The sequence below is a fragment of the Leucoraja erinacea genome, chromosome 1 (genome assembly GCF_028641065.1).
Source record: "Leucoraja erinacea ecotype New England chromosome 1, Leri_hhj_1, whole genome shotgun sequence".
Taxonomy (NCBI): Eukaryota; Metazoa; Chordata; class Chondrichthyes; order Rajiformes; family Rajidae; genus Leucoraja; species Leucoraja erinaceus.
Genome location: NC_073377.1, coordinates 33,866,887 through 33,879,928, shown reverse-complemented (window position 1 = coordinate 33,879,928; position 13,042 = coordinate 33,866,887). Strand labels below are relative to the sequence as shown.

The 13,042-nt window shown below is 42.6% G+C and overlaps 1 protein-coding gene across 7 annotated transcripts in view; it reads right to left on the bottom strand.

The window, feature by feature from the left end:
• Positions 1 to 13,042, bottom strand: part of celf4 (CUGBP, Elav-like family member 4) — a 1,152,430-nt gene that overhangs the window by 354,496 nt on the left and 784,892 nt on the right. The window lies entirely within an intron of this gene.

The following is a 13,042-nucleotide window of genomic DNA, read 5'->3' as shown; positions in this document are numbered from 1 at the left end:
GCACAATCTTCCCGCATCTAGCCTGTCCAACCCCTTAAGAATTGTCTAATTTTCTATAAGATCCCCCCTCAATCTTCTAAATTCTAGCGAGTACAAACCGAGTCTATCCAGTCTTTCTTCATATGACATCCCAGGAATCAGTCTGATGAACCTTCTCTGTACTCCTCTATGGCATTCATGGCATAATGTTATTCATTTGTTCATTTGTTCAAAACACAATGTGCTGCACAAACTCAATGAGTCATCCAACATCTGGGGAGGGGATGGAGAAGTAACGTTTCGGGTCGGGACCTTCTTTAATATTTTGTTTGCCGATGATCATTAATGGGCCTGTCCCACTTAGGCTATTTTTAGGTGACTGCCGGCGACTGTCATAGTTGTAGCAGGTCGCCGAGAAACCGGCGACTGGACCCCCCTTTGACATAAAAGTTGAAATAGAATCATTACTTTAACAACAAAAAAAAACGGTCAGCACAGGCACCAACATACGTTAACCAGGCGACAACTACAACGGCACCTACGTCAGGAGGTCAAGTTACGCTCATTGGCATCAAACCCACTGTCACCAACTGTCTCGGAAAAATGTTCAACATGTTGAAAATCCAGCAGTGACCAGAAAGATGCTACAACACTTTGGGCGACTGAGGAGACTACTCAAGACCATACAGTAGGTATGTTACAAAACCTACCTGAATCGTCATTGGGAATCTGCCCTCAGCCATGTCGGCGATTTTGGCGCTGTTTGGAGGGGGCGGGTTTAAAACGCGATTTTTACTAGGCTGTACTAATCGCACATGTTCAGCCTAGTAAATCATTAACGAAAAATCGCTGCAAGACCCGGTCGCAAAAGGTATTATTAGTTTTATAGGCCTCGATAATATAGTTATAATAGTTTTAAAATTACTCTCTGATTTCGCAACCTCTCGCAGCCCCAGGGTTTTATAAAGCAAACAATTAAAGGTATGTACCTTATTTTTACATTAAATGGGGCATATATATAACCCTGAATATCAAGTTATCTATAACGAATAGTTCATTTTGGGCTTTTTATATCCCGCAGTATTTTTCTCGGCATTTGAGGGCACTAATCCAGCGCTATGTCAACGTTCTAAACCAGCGCGTTCCACATGAACCCACTAGAAAGCCGATTTAAATGGGCATTTATTTACAGCAATTGAACACTAAATTCCTTCCATTTGGCCTATAAATTAATGTAAATTAGATATAAAAATCATGTTATATTGTGAATTATTTGTGAATAATCTTTGGACACAGGCTATTTAAAAATGTTAATCTTTCCTTAAGAAATGGGCGTTTGACTATCCAAGATCACAGCTTTTTTGTAATGTCCATTGAAAATCAATAGGGAACAAGATGCTAATTTCCGAGTATGAAAATGGTCATAACTTTTTTAATACTTGAGATATGAAAGTGAATTTGGTGTCAAATTAAACTTATTGTTATGTTTTATCTGATGGGATAAATTGCAGACTTGATTTTTTAAATCTCAAAATTTTGTAACATTGCTACATACAGGCGACTCCCCGGTGACCATGTGGTGACAGCCTAGTCGCCTGTAGTCGCAAAAAAATTGCCCAAGTGGGACAGGCCCTTTATGGTTGTTGTGCCTTCCACTGTGTGAACTGGTGGAATTGTGTTGACTTGCCAGGTTGAGTGCAGTTCCAATATTATTCCGAATCCAGGATGAAGACTGAACAACGCTTTCATCAACCTAAACCTTCAGTCCCACCTTCACTTGCACACCGTGGCTGCAAAACACACCCCTCTACACATAGAGACATAGAAACACACAGACAATAGGTGCAGTAGTAGGCCATTCAGCCCTTTGGGCCATCACCGCCATACAATATGATTACGGCTGATCATCCAAAATCAGTACCGCGTTCCTGTTTTCTCCTCATAGTACTTGATTCTGTTAGCCCTAAGAGCTATATCTAACTCTCTCCAGTGAATTGGCCTCTACTGGCCTACTAATTCCACAAATTCACAACTCTCTGTTTGTTCCTCATCTCAGTCCTAAATGGTCCACCCCTTAATCTTACACTGTGACCCTGGTTCTGGACTCCCCCAACATTGGGACCGTTTATCCTGTATCTAGTCTGTCCAATCCCTTAAGAATTGTATATGTTTCTATAAGATTCCCTCTCTTCCTTAAAAGCCCAGTCGATCCATTCTTTCCTCATATGTCAGTCCCCCCCATCCGGGGAATTAACATGGTGGACCTACGCTGCACTCCCTCAATAGCAAGAATGTCCTTCCTCAAATTAGGAGACCAAAACTGCACACAGTACCGCAGGTGTGGTCTCACCAGGACCCTGTACAATTGCAGTAGGACCTCCTTCCTCCAAATCCTCTCCCTGTGAAAGCCTACATTCCATTGGCTTTCTTCACTGCCTGCATGCTTACTTTCAGTGACGGATGCACAAGGACACCAAGTCTCATTGCACCTCCCCTTTTCCTAATCTGACGCCATTCAGATAATAATTTGCCTTCTTGTTCTTGCCACCAAAGTGGATAACCTCACATTTATCCACATTATACTGCATCTGCCATGCATCTGCCCACTCACCCAACCTATCCAAGTCACCCTGCAGCCTCATAGCATCCTCGTCGCAGCTCACACTGCCACCCAGCTTTGTTTCATCCGCAAATTTGGAGATGTTACATTTAATTCCTTTGTCTAAATCGTTAATTTATATTGTAAACAACGGGGGTCCCAGCACTGACCTTTGCAGCACCCCACTAGCCACTGCCTGCCATTATGAAAAGGACCCGTTAATTCCTACTCTTTGCTTCCTGTCTGCCAACCAGCTCTCTATCCATGTCAAAACCCTACCACCAATACCATGTGCTTTATTTTGCACATTAATCTCCACTCACATTAATCTATCCACACAGTGAAAAGCAATAATTTAACAATATGCTGTTCAACTCAACAAAGCACTGGGATTGCACTTCCTAAACTAATCACCTTGGTCACCTTAAAGAGAAAGGGGACGTAACGCACTTCCTTTTTTTTTTTTTTTTAAATTTAATTTTTTTATTATTGGAGATAGGTACATAATCTATTACATCATTACTGTTACATCATTTTTAAATTAATACTCCAGTTATTATTACTTGTCCCAACTTTTTCATTTCTACGCCGCATCTGCACCCACTAGATAGAGATGTTCCAGATGAAATAGAGAGAGGGCACCAGAGATGTCCTCATTAAAAAATAAAAAAAAACAGAGGATTGAAAGGTAAAAATGTAAAGACAGTAAAATTTGATGTTTAAATAGAGATATGTACGTATCTCCAATAAAAAATATTTTCAAAAAAAAAAAAAAAAAAAGATGTCCTCATTCTTTAGGGAACGGGGGTTCCCCTCTTCTACTATAGATGAGGCTCTCACCAGGGTCTCTTCTATACCCTGTAACTGCTCTCAATCCCCATCCCCCCACTCGTAACAAGATCAGAGTCCCCATTGTCCTCCCCTTCCACCCTACCAGCCTAACAAATAATCCTCCGACATTTTTGCCACCTCCAACAGGATCCCATCACTGGCCATGTCCTCCCCTTTAGAATTTCTGCAGAGACCGCTCCCTCCGTAACTCCCTGGTCAATTCGCTCCTTCCCACCCAAACCACCCCCTCTCCTGGCAAGTTCCCTTGCAACCGCAGGAAATGCTACACTTGTCGCTTTACCTCCCCCCTTGACTCCATCCAAGAACCCAAGCAGTCTTTCCAGGTGCGGCAGAGGTTCACCTGCACCTCCTCCAACCTCATCTATTGCATCCGCTGCTCTAGGTGTCAGCTGCTCTACATCGGTGAGACCAAGCGTAGGCTTGCGATCACTTTGCCCAACACCTCCGCACAGTTCGCATTAACAAACCCGATCTCCTGGTGGCTCAGCACTTCAACTCCCCCTCACTTTCCAAATCCGACCTTTCTGTCCTGGGCCTCCTCCATGGCCAGAGTGAGGCCCACCGTAAATTGGAAGAGCAGCACCTCATATTTCGCTTGGGTAGTTTACACCCCAGCGGTATGAACATTGACCTCCAATTTCAGGTAGTCCCTGCTTTCTCCTTCTTTCCCCTCCCCTTCCCAGCTCTCCCACAGCCCACTGTCTCCTCCTCTTCCTTTCTTCTTCCCGCCCCCCCTCCCACCCCCACATCAGTCTGAAGAAGGGTCTCGTCCCGAAACGTCGCCTATTTCCTTCGCTCCATAGGTGCTGCCTCACCCGCTGAGTTTCTCCAGCATTTTTCTCTACCTCCTGATTTTGAAATGTTTCATTGTTACTTCATAATTGCTGGAGTTAAGTCCAAGAACCCATTCGCTAATCAAGCTGTGAGATTAGTGTCAACACAATGACTGCGGAAAGCAGCTTTCCAATATTCTATATAGTCAGAGTAATGTACAGAAATGGATTATTCAGTCCGTGTCCAGGGCAACATTTTTTATGCCCATCTAGATTAATTCCCTTTGCGCAAATTAAGAGGTGGCCCTTCTATGCTTTACCCATTTCAATGACCCCTATCTAAAGGTCATACTCGTATCTGATTCCACCACCTTCTTTGGCAGCATGCCAGGTATCAACCAATCTCTGTGTAAAAACACCTTTCCCCTCAGTTCCCCTCTCAATCTTCTTCCTCTCACCTTAAACTTAAGCGCTCTCCTTTTTGATATTTACACTCATAATTGTATAGACTTCTCAAAGGTGATCAGGGATTGGCAATAAATATTGGCTTTGCAATAAGCCTGATGTTAATAACCATATCTGATTAAAAATACCAGGAATAACTGGTTTGGAATAAATACACCCTTAAAATATTTTCTGATCCATTAATATAATATTGCTTACATGGCATTCAAATAATTTCTGGTTGCAATATATTTTTTTTTAAAAGGAGGTTAAAACTTAAAAGTAAACTGATTACTATTTCAACAACTTAATTGTAAAACAGCCAGGTATAATTCTGTGAAAAAAATATATTTTACAGCACAACCTGTGTGGGTTCATGAAGGTTAGAAGATATATGTCAGAATGTGAATGTGAGCTGAACAATGGTGGAGTATAATTTCTTGTTCAGGCTTGGCGCAATTAAATTATAATCACTTACTGCGCAGAAACCACTTATGATAAATGGCAAAAGAATTAGGTTTGGCAGTGGTGGGAGGATGAGGAGGAATATCTCTTAATTCCAAGTCATGATGATCTGGAACAGTCTGCTTGAAAGGCTATAAGAAGAGTCAAGGGGAATCAGATGAATACTTGAAAAAGAAAAACGCTGCAAGCTAACATATCGAGCTGGAGTGTAGGACTAATTGCATTGGTCATTCAAAGAACCAAAAGAGGCACAATCAGCCAAATATCCTTCTTTGAAGCTATGTCATTTGACAACTTTGCATCCAAAGTAAATTAGTTTTAGTTTAGTTAAGAGATGCAACATGGAAACAGGCCCTTCGGCCCACCGTGTCCATGACGACCAGCGATCCCTGCACACTAACAGTATCCTACACACACCGGGGACAATTTACAATTTAACCAAGCCAATTAGCCCACAAACCTGTAGATCTTTGGCGTGTAGGAGGAAACTGGATCACCCAGAGAAAACCCACGTGGTCATGGGGAGATCGTGTAAATTCTGTACAGACAGTACCCGTAGTCAGGATCGAACCTGGGTTTATGGCGCTGTCTACCGTTGTGCCACCGTGCCACCCACTCCTCGACTCCAATCTACTCGCACTGCTGGCTGCACCAAGACAGAAGCATTGAGTGGAAACCAAATGCTGCCCTATAAGGAAGACTGGATGTCATAGAGTCATACAACAAGCAAACAGTCCTTCTGTCCAACTTGTCCATGGTGACCAAGGTGCCCCTTCTACACTCGTCCACCTGCCCGCATTTGGCCCATGTAAACCATTCTTATCCAAGTACCTGTCCAATATCTTTTAAATGTGTTTATAGGTTCTGCTTCAACTACCTCCTCCGGCAACTCATTCCATATATAACCACCACCCTCTGTGTGAAAAAGTTGCCATTGGGTTCCTATTAATTATTTCCCCTCTCACTTTAAGCCTACATCCTCTGCTTGTTGATTCCCCTACTCTTGCTAAAAGACTCTGTGCATCCTCCTTATCTATTCCAAGTAGGTAAGGTTAAAGTAGGTATTCTACATGGTTTGGGCAAGTTTAGAGGGTTAATGGACCAAATGCAGGCAGGTTGGGCTGAAGGGCCTGTTTCCACACTGTATCACTCAAAGACTATTAGGTAGATTTGAAATAGAATTACCATCAAAGAACAATCTAGAGCAAAATAAAGTTAAGATATATTTAAGTGAGAATGAAAATCAGCGAGTCTTACTCATGGTGAAAGCATTCAGATTCGATCCTTTTAAGTGCAACTACATGGCCTTGAGAGGGAAGAGGAATATAACACCTCATCCTCACCACATGAATAAAAATCGCGGCAAGAATAAAATCCAGGCCAAAACCATTTGCAATGAAGCTATGCTTCAACCGCTTTCTGTGAAATCATTATTTTTTTCCACTCTTGTGTGCATTTGAATTGCTTCTGCATGAAGCCTGGGGAATTGTTGCTCTTCAAAGAAATCATAATGACAATAAGCTACATTTTCCCATGCACCAAAGTGATCGTAACAATAAAGTTAAAACAAATCTAACTGTGAATAATTTAATTGACTGTATTTCTCAGACATCCGCTGCTGCCCTGCCATGTGAAATTCTCGCTTCACTTTCTCACCTTTCCATGCCTCGACAGTAAGCATGACAAAAACAATGGGCTGCATCTTACACTCTCTGGAATTTATCTCCCTTTGTTTCTTCCAGTGTGATTTCAGGCACAGCCTTTACTGGGAGTCCTGGTCCTCTCCAGATGCAAGTGTCTAGTTGCAGTGGCAGTGGCTGCAGTGACACCAGGATGGCCCACAACTCCCACAGTCCATCACCCCCACCCCAGCCCCATCTCTCGGCTCACCAGCTATCAACAACAAACAATCTGCTGGAGCAACTCGGTGGGTTGAACCGCATGTGTGGATGCAAATGAACGGTCGACGATTCTGGCCAAAACCATGCATCAGGACTGATGTAGGGTTTTGACCCAAAACATCGACTGTTCCTTTTTTAGTCTTTTTCAGACTTTTAGAGATACAGCGTAGAGACAGGCTCTTTGGTCCACCTACTCCGCACTGACCAGTGATCACACCATACACTAGTTCTATCCTCCACACTCGGGACAATTTACAGAAGCCATTTAACCTACAAACCTGTACATCTTTGGATTATGGGAGGAAACTGGAGCACCTGGATAAAACCCACGCAGTCACAGGGAAGGATGTGCAAACTCTGTACAGACTGCACCCACGGTCAGGATCAAACCTGGGTCTCTGGCGATGTAAAGCAGCAACTCTAACTGCTGCACTGCCCTATCCATAGCTGGATGCTGCCTGACCCCCCCACTGAGTTCTCCAGCAGATTGGTTGTTGCTCCAGATTCCAGTATCTACAGTATCTTGTGCAGAGACTGGATGGAATAGGAGTTAAAACAAAAACTGCACCTTTAAAACTGGGCTGGCACAGTGGCAAAGCAGTAGGGTCTGTACAGTCAGTACATTCTCCCTGTGACCGCGTGGGTTTTCTCGAGGTGCTTCTCAGCATCAATCATTTGTCAAATTTAGGTGCAGTCCAAGGCTTTTGTACTTATTTTTCATTGGGCTGGTAAGATCCCTCAATTTTAGACAAAGAGGAAAAATTCTCAGGAATGTAATTTCTTGCAAATCCTTTTCCAGGCAGCCAATCACACTGAGCTTGTCAAACTAATGCTAACTTCGGGGCACTTTTGAGCTGCAGGCTCCAGGCTTCTGGGACTAGAAACTGGATAAGGGCTGCCCAAATATAAACTACCCGTGCATCAGTAGCCATCAGAAGAAAAAGACTGGGATCATGGGACAAATTGAGTGTGTTTCTGGCCTGAGGACAAACCACTATCCAAAACCACTCATGTTTCTTGCCATCACTTATTGGATGAACTTGGAGCACTATGAAAATGAATCAGAGTTTGTGAAGAGTTTATTTGTTTTCCTCTCCTTCAGTTGAAAATGTGAAGGCATCCACATCACATTTCAGGTACCTGGAGGGACTCCTCCAATTGCGTATGTCAAGAAAGCTAAACATGTCTCTTACGAGAAATACCCAGAATTTTTCCTTTATGACAGAATAAATCACTGGCCATGTATCACCTCCAGACTAACAACAGTCTGCTCAGAATGACGGGGGGAAAAAATGCACATTTGCCAGTTCATTTTCTTTACCATTCCCAGGACTTAAAACAATATGACCTAGATAAGAGACAAAGTGAACCTGAAAAGAAAAATATTAATGCCGTAAAACAAACCGGTATGTAGATATGGATGAGTTTACTGCTCCAGCAGATCACAATATCTTCCACATCAACGCCATCAAATGTTTTATCACGTATGATAAAATGCATTGGACGTACTTCACAGACTTGTCAGTCAGTGAATCTCCAGTCAAAGTTAGATGATAGAGACTAGATAATGTGGCATCTCCTTCTAGCGGTGCCACAGTGGATGCATTCAAGAGAGAATTAGATATAGCTCTTTGGGCTAACGTCACAAAGGGATATGGGGAGAAGGCAGGAACGGGGCACTAATTTTGGATGATCAGCTATGATCATATTGAATGGCGGTGCTGGCTCGAAGGGCAGAATGGCCTACTCCTGCACCTATTTTCTATGTTTCTAAAGTTGGCTCACCGCCACAAGATATATTTGTTTAATATAATGTTCATTGATCCAAAACCCAAAGCAGGATTTAGATTTGTTAAGTATCACATCATTATAAATCCAATCCTTAATTACATTCATGCCAATTAATAGGGGAAAAGGAACATCTAATTTTAAATTTGTACTCTTAATTGCTTCTCCACCCCTTGATTATTAGACTGCATCTAATGTGTTCTTAAAATTATAGAAACCTCCACTTGTTCCTCCCTTTCCTATCTGCTCAAACCTTAGGAAAAAATCTGTCAGGGAAGCTGCAATTTTCCAAAAGATTTAATGGAACTGGAAATTTATTAGGCTGTTATTTATCACTGTTATTTACTGATTGTGAAGTTCACAGAATTCTTATCAATACAGGAAGCAGAGTTATTCATAAGTTTATAAATTATAGGAGCAGAATTAGGCTGCTGGGCCCATCATGTCTACTCTGCCATTCAATCATGGATGATCTATCTTTCCCTCTCAACCCCATTCTCATGCCTTCATCCCATAACCTGTGATTCCTGTACTAATCAATAATCTGACAACTCTGGCTTAAAAATATCCATTGACTTGGCCTCCATAGCCTTCGGTGGCAATGAATTCCACAGATTCACCACCGTCTGACTAAATATACTTCTGCTCATCTCCTTTCTAAAGGTACGTCTTTTTATCCTGCCTCTTTGCAGGAGAGGCCAGTGGTTCCCAACCTTTTTTAGTTCATGGCCCCCTTGGGCTCTTTAATTTTTCTGTGGCTCCCCCTGACATTATTAGCGGGAAAAAAGTGGCCCCCTTCATTGAAGCTGTGGCCCCCTAAATCCCCAAATGTTGCTGTGGCCCCCCGGAAATTTGCCATGGCCCCAGGTTGGGAATCACTGGGATAGGCTATGCCTGCCTCTAAATAGCCTGGGGGCAATTTTTGGTCGCAGAAAATGTTTCAACATGCTGAAAAATTTGTGGGGGCCATACTGAGGCCACACCTATTTCCCAGAATGCGGGAACTCCTCGCAACCATGAACGAGACTCACCAGAGACCACCAGCGAACATGTGGCGACTATGGGGCGAGCGCAAAGTGTCCTGCACTCACCTAAACAGTCGCCTAAGTGGGGTAGGCCCATAACACACCAATACTTCTCCTAATGTAACAGTGCATCTTTAGACGGGGAAGCTTGAAGATGGTGATCGCTGAAAATGATTGTGTGTGTTTGCTTTCTAACTATTTTAGATCAGAAAAAAAAAGAAAACATTTATACTGTGTTTTTGTCTATTTTCTGTAATTATAGAGTCATACTCATACAGCTTGGCAACAGGCCCTTCGGCCCAAATTACCCACACCGGTCAACGTGTCCCAGCTACGCTAATCCCACCCCCCGCGTTTGGCCCAAATCCCTCCATGGGCCTTGTTGATGAAAGCATATTGATGACCAAAAATACAAAATATTTGATAAAAATATCACATTGATACCTTTTCTCCAGGGAAGCATTATTGCAAATCTAAGGCCTTTCCTCAAATGTTCCATAGAACTAAAAAAAATATCGCTGGAAGAGGCTGTTTATCATATCTGTTTAGTTTTAATAATAAGCATGCAGGTGAGCTACACACCTATCGCAGTGGTGATAGACATCTGAGCAGGATAATAAATCAGTGGCTGAGCAACAAAGGTAAACTCTTCTTTGAAAAAAAATGATTGCAGATTTTCCATACTTTTATTATCATGGTGTATTTACAATAATGTTCCCCTAAATTAAACTGATTTAATCATCCAAGGAAACATCCAAGTTGTTTCAGTGAACATCTCAACTTCTCCCTATATATTAACACTAACAGTACTGCTAATTAGAACCCATAGAAAAGTGAGCAATGATATTTATAGGACCACACTCATTAGGATGTTAATTCCTTATCGATACATAGATACACAAACAATAGGTGCAGATATAGGTCATTCGGCCCTTTGAGCCAGCACCGCCATTCAATATGATCATGGCTGATCATCCACAATCAGTACCCCATTCCTGCCTTCTCCCCATATCCCTTGATTCCGCTAGCTCTAAGAGCTCTATCTAACTCTCTTTTGAGTGCATCCAGTGAATCGGCCTCCACTGCCTTCTGAGGCAGAGAATTCCACAAATTCACAACTCTATTTGTGAAAAAGTTTTTATTCATCTCCGTTCTAAATGGCCTACCCCTTATTCTTAAACGGTGGCCCCTGGTTCTGGACTCCCCCAACATCGGGAACATGTTTCCTGCATCTAGCATGTCCAATCCTTTAATAATTTTATATGTTTCTATAAGATTCCCTCTCATCCTTCTAAGTTCCAGTGAATACATGCCGTCTTCATGCCAAGGATGTGAAAGATTTGCACAAGGCTTCACTCATGTACTGGTATGATCCTTCAGTAACTACCTGGCACCTTTATTTTTCCCATTAGTTCTGATTCCTGCTATAAGCAGATGCAAACCTGCTGTAGGTGTAAGAGTTGAGCCTCAATGATGTCATGGAATGACTTTAATCCCTGGGGAGAGGAAGGCCACACAGAATGAAAACCAACAACTGAAGCTTTAGTCTAGTTCAGTTCAGTTTATTATTGTCACGTGTACCGAGGTACAATGAAACACTTTTGTTTGTTTGCTATATGGTCAAAGAAAGGTCTATGTTTCCACTAGAGGGAGAGAGAGCCTAGGACCCGATGCCATTGCCCTCTGAATACAATGATGAACCTTTATAAAGGAAATGAGGAAGAATGTATTTAGTCAGAGGGTGGTGAATCTGTGGAATCTGGGCCACAGACGGCTGTGGAGATTTTTACAACGGAGATTGACAAATTCGTGATTTGTACGGATGTCAAGGGTTACGGGGTTAAGGCCAGAGAATGGGTTGAGAGGGGACGATAGGTCAGCCATGATTAAATGGTGGAATAGACAATGGGCCAAATAGCATAATTCTGCTCTTATATCTAATGAACAGGAACTTTAAAGTAGTGGGATCCAGTGGATGTGATTAATGAAGGTATACCACAACAGAGGACCAGAGGTTTGCCCAAAGTCTAACAGGGTCTTGGTGAGACCACACCTGGAGTATTGCGTACAGTTTTGGTCTTCAAATCTGAGGAAGGACATTATTGCCATAGAGGGAGTGCAAAGACGGTTCACCAGACTGATTCCTGGGATGTCAGGACTGTCTTATGAAGAAAGACTGGATAGACTTGGTTTATACTCTCTAGAATTTAGAAGATTGAGAGGGGATCTTATAGAAACTTACAAAATTCTTAAGGGGTTGGACAGGCTAGATGCAGGAAGATTGTTCCCGATGTTGGGGAAGTCCAGGACAAGGGGTCACAGATTAAGGATAAGGGGTAAATACTTTAACACTGAGATAAGAAGAACTTTTTTCACACAGAGAGTGGTGAATCTCTGGAACTCTCTGCCACAGAGGGTATTAGCCCTGAGGCCAGTTCATTGGCTATATTTAAGAGGGAGTTAGATGTGGCCCTTGTGGCTAAGGGGATCAGGGGGTATGGAGAGAAGGCAGGTAAAACGGGATACTGAATTGGCCTCCACTGTTGGATGATCAGCCATGATGGGCATATTGAATGGCGGGCCTGCAGGCTCGAAGGGTCGAATGGCCTACTCGCCTGCACCTAATTTCTACCTTTCTATGTTTCTATGTTTCTAACAAACACAGCTAACCTGCTCAACTGGATTATAGCCTCATTCCAAATAATCTCTCATCCTCGGAATCAATCCTAATTATGAACTTATGACCTGCACATGAATACAATCAAGCTGTCCACAATGCACAGATAAAGGATAAAAGGTACGGCATTTAGTGCAAGATAAAACATAATGGTCCTACAAAGTCTGATTTAAGATAGTTCAAAGATCCCTGTGGAATGATGAAGGAAAAAGTTTGATATAAGGCTTGCCAACCTTATTAATATTATAATAGGAGAGTTGTCCAGATCCTGACAAATGAAATAGCCACAGCTAGTTTTGGGGAACACACAAACCAAACTCCCTTCTATTAACTCCATTTGTACATTTGTACATTTGTACTTGGCAAGGCCAGCAGCATAATCAAGGATGATGAGTTCCACCCTGGCCACTCCCCCTTCTCCCCTCCCCCATCAGGCAAAAGGTGTGGAAGTGTTAAAACGCACACCTCCAGATTCAGGCACAGTTTCTTCCAAACTATTATCAGGCAACTGAATTGTCCTACCACAACCAGAGAGAAGT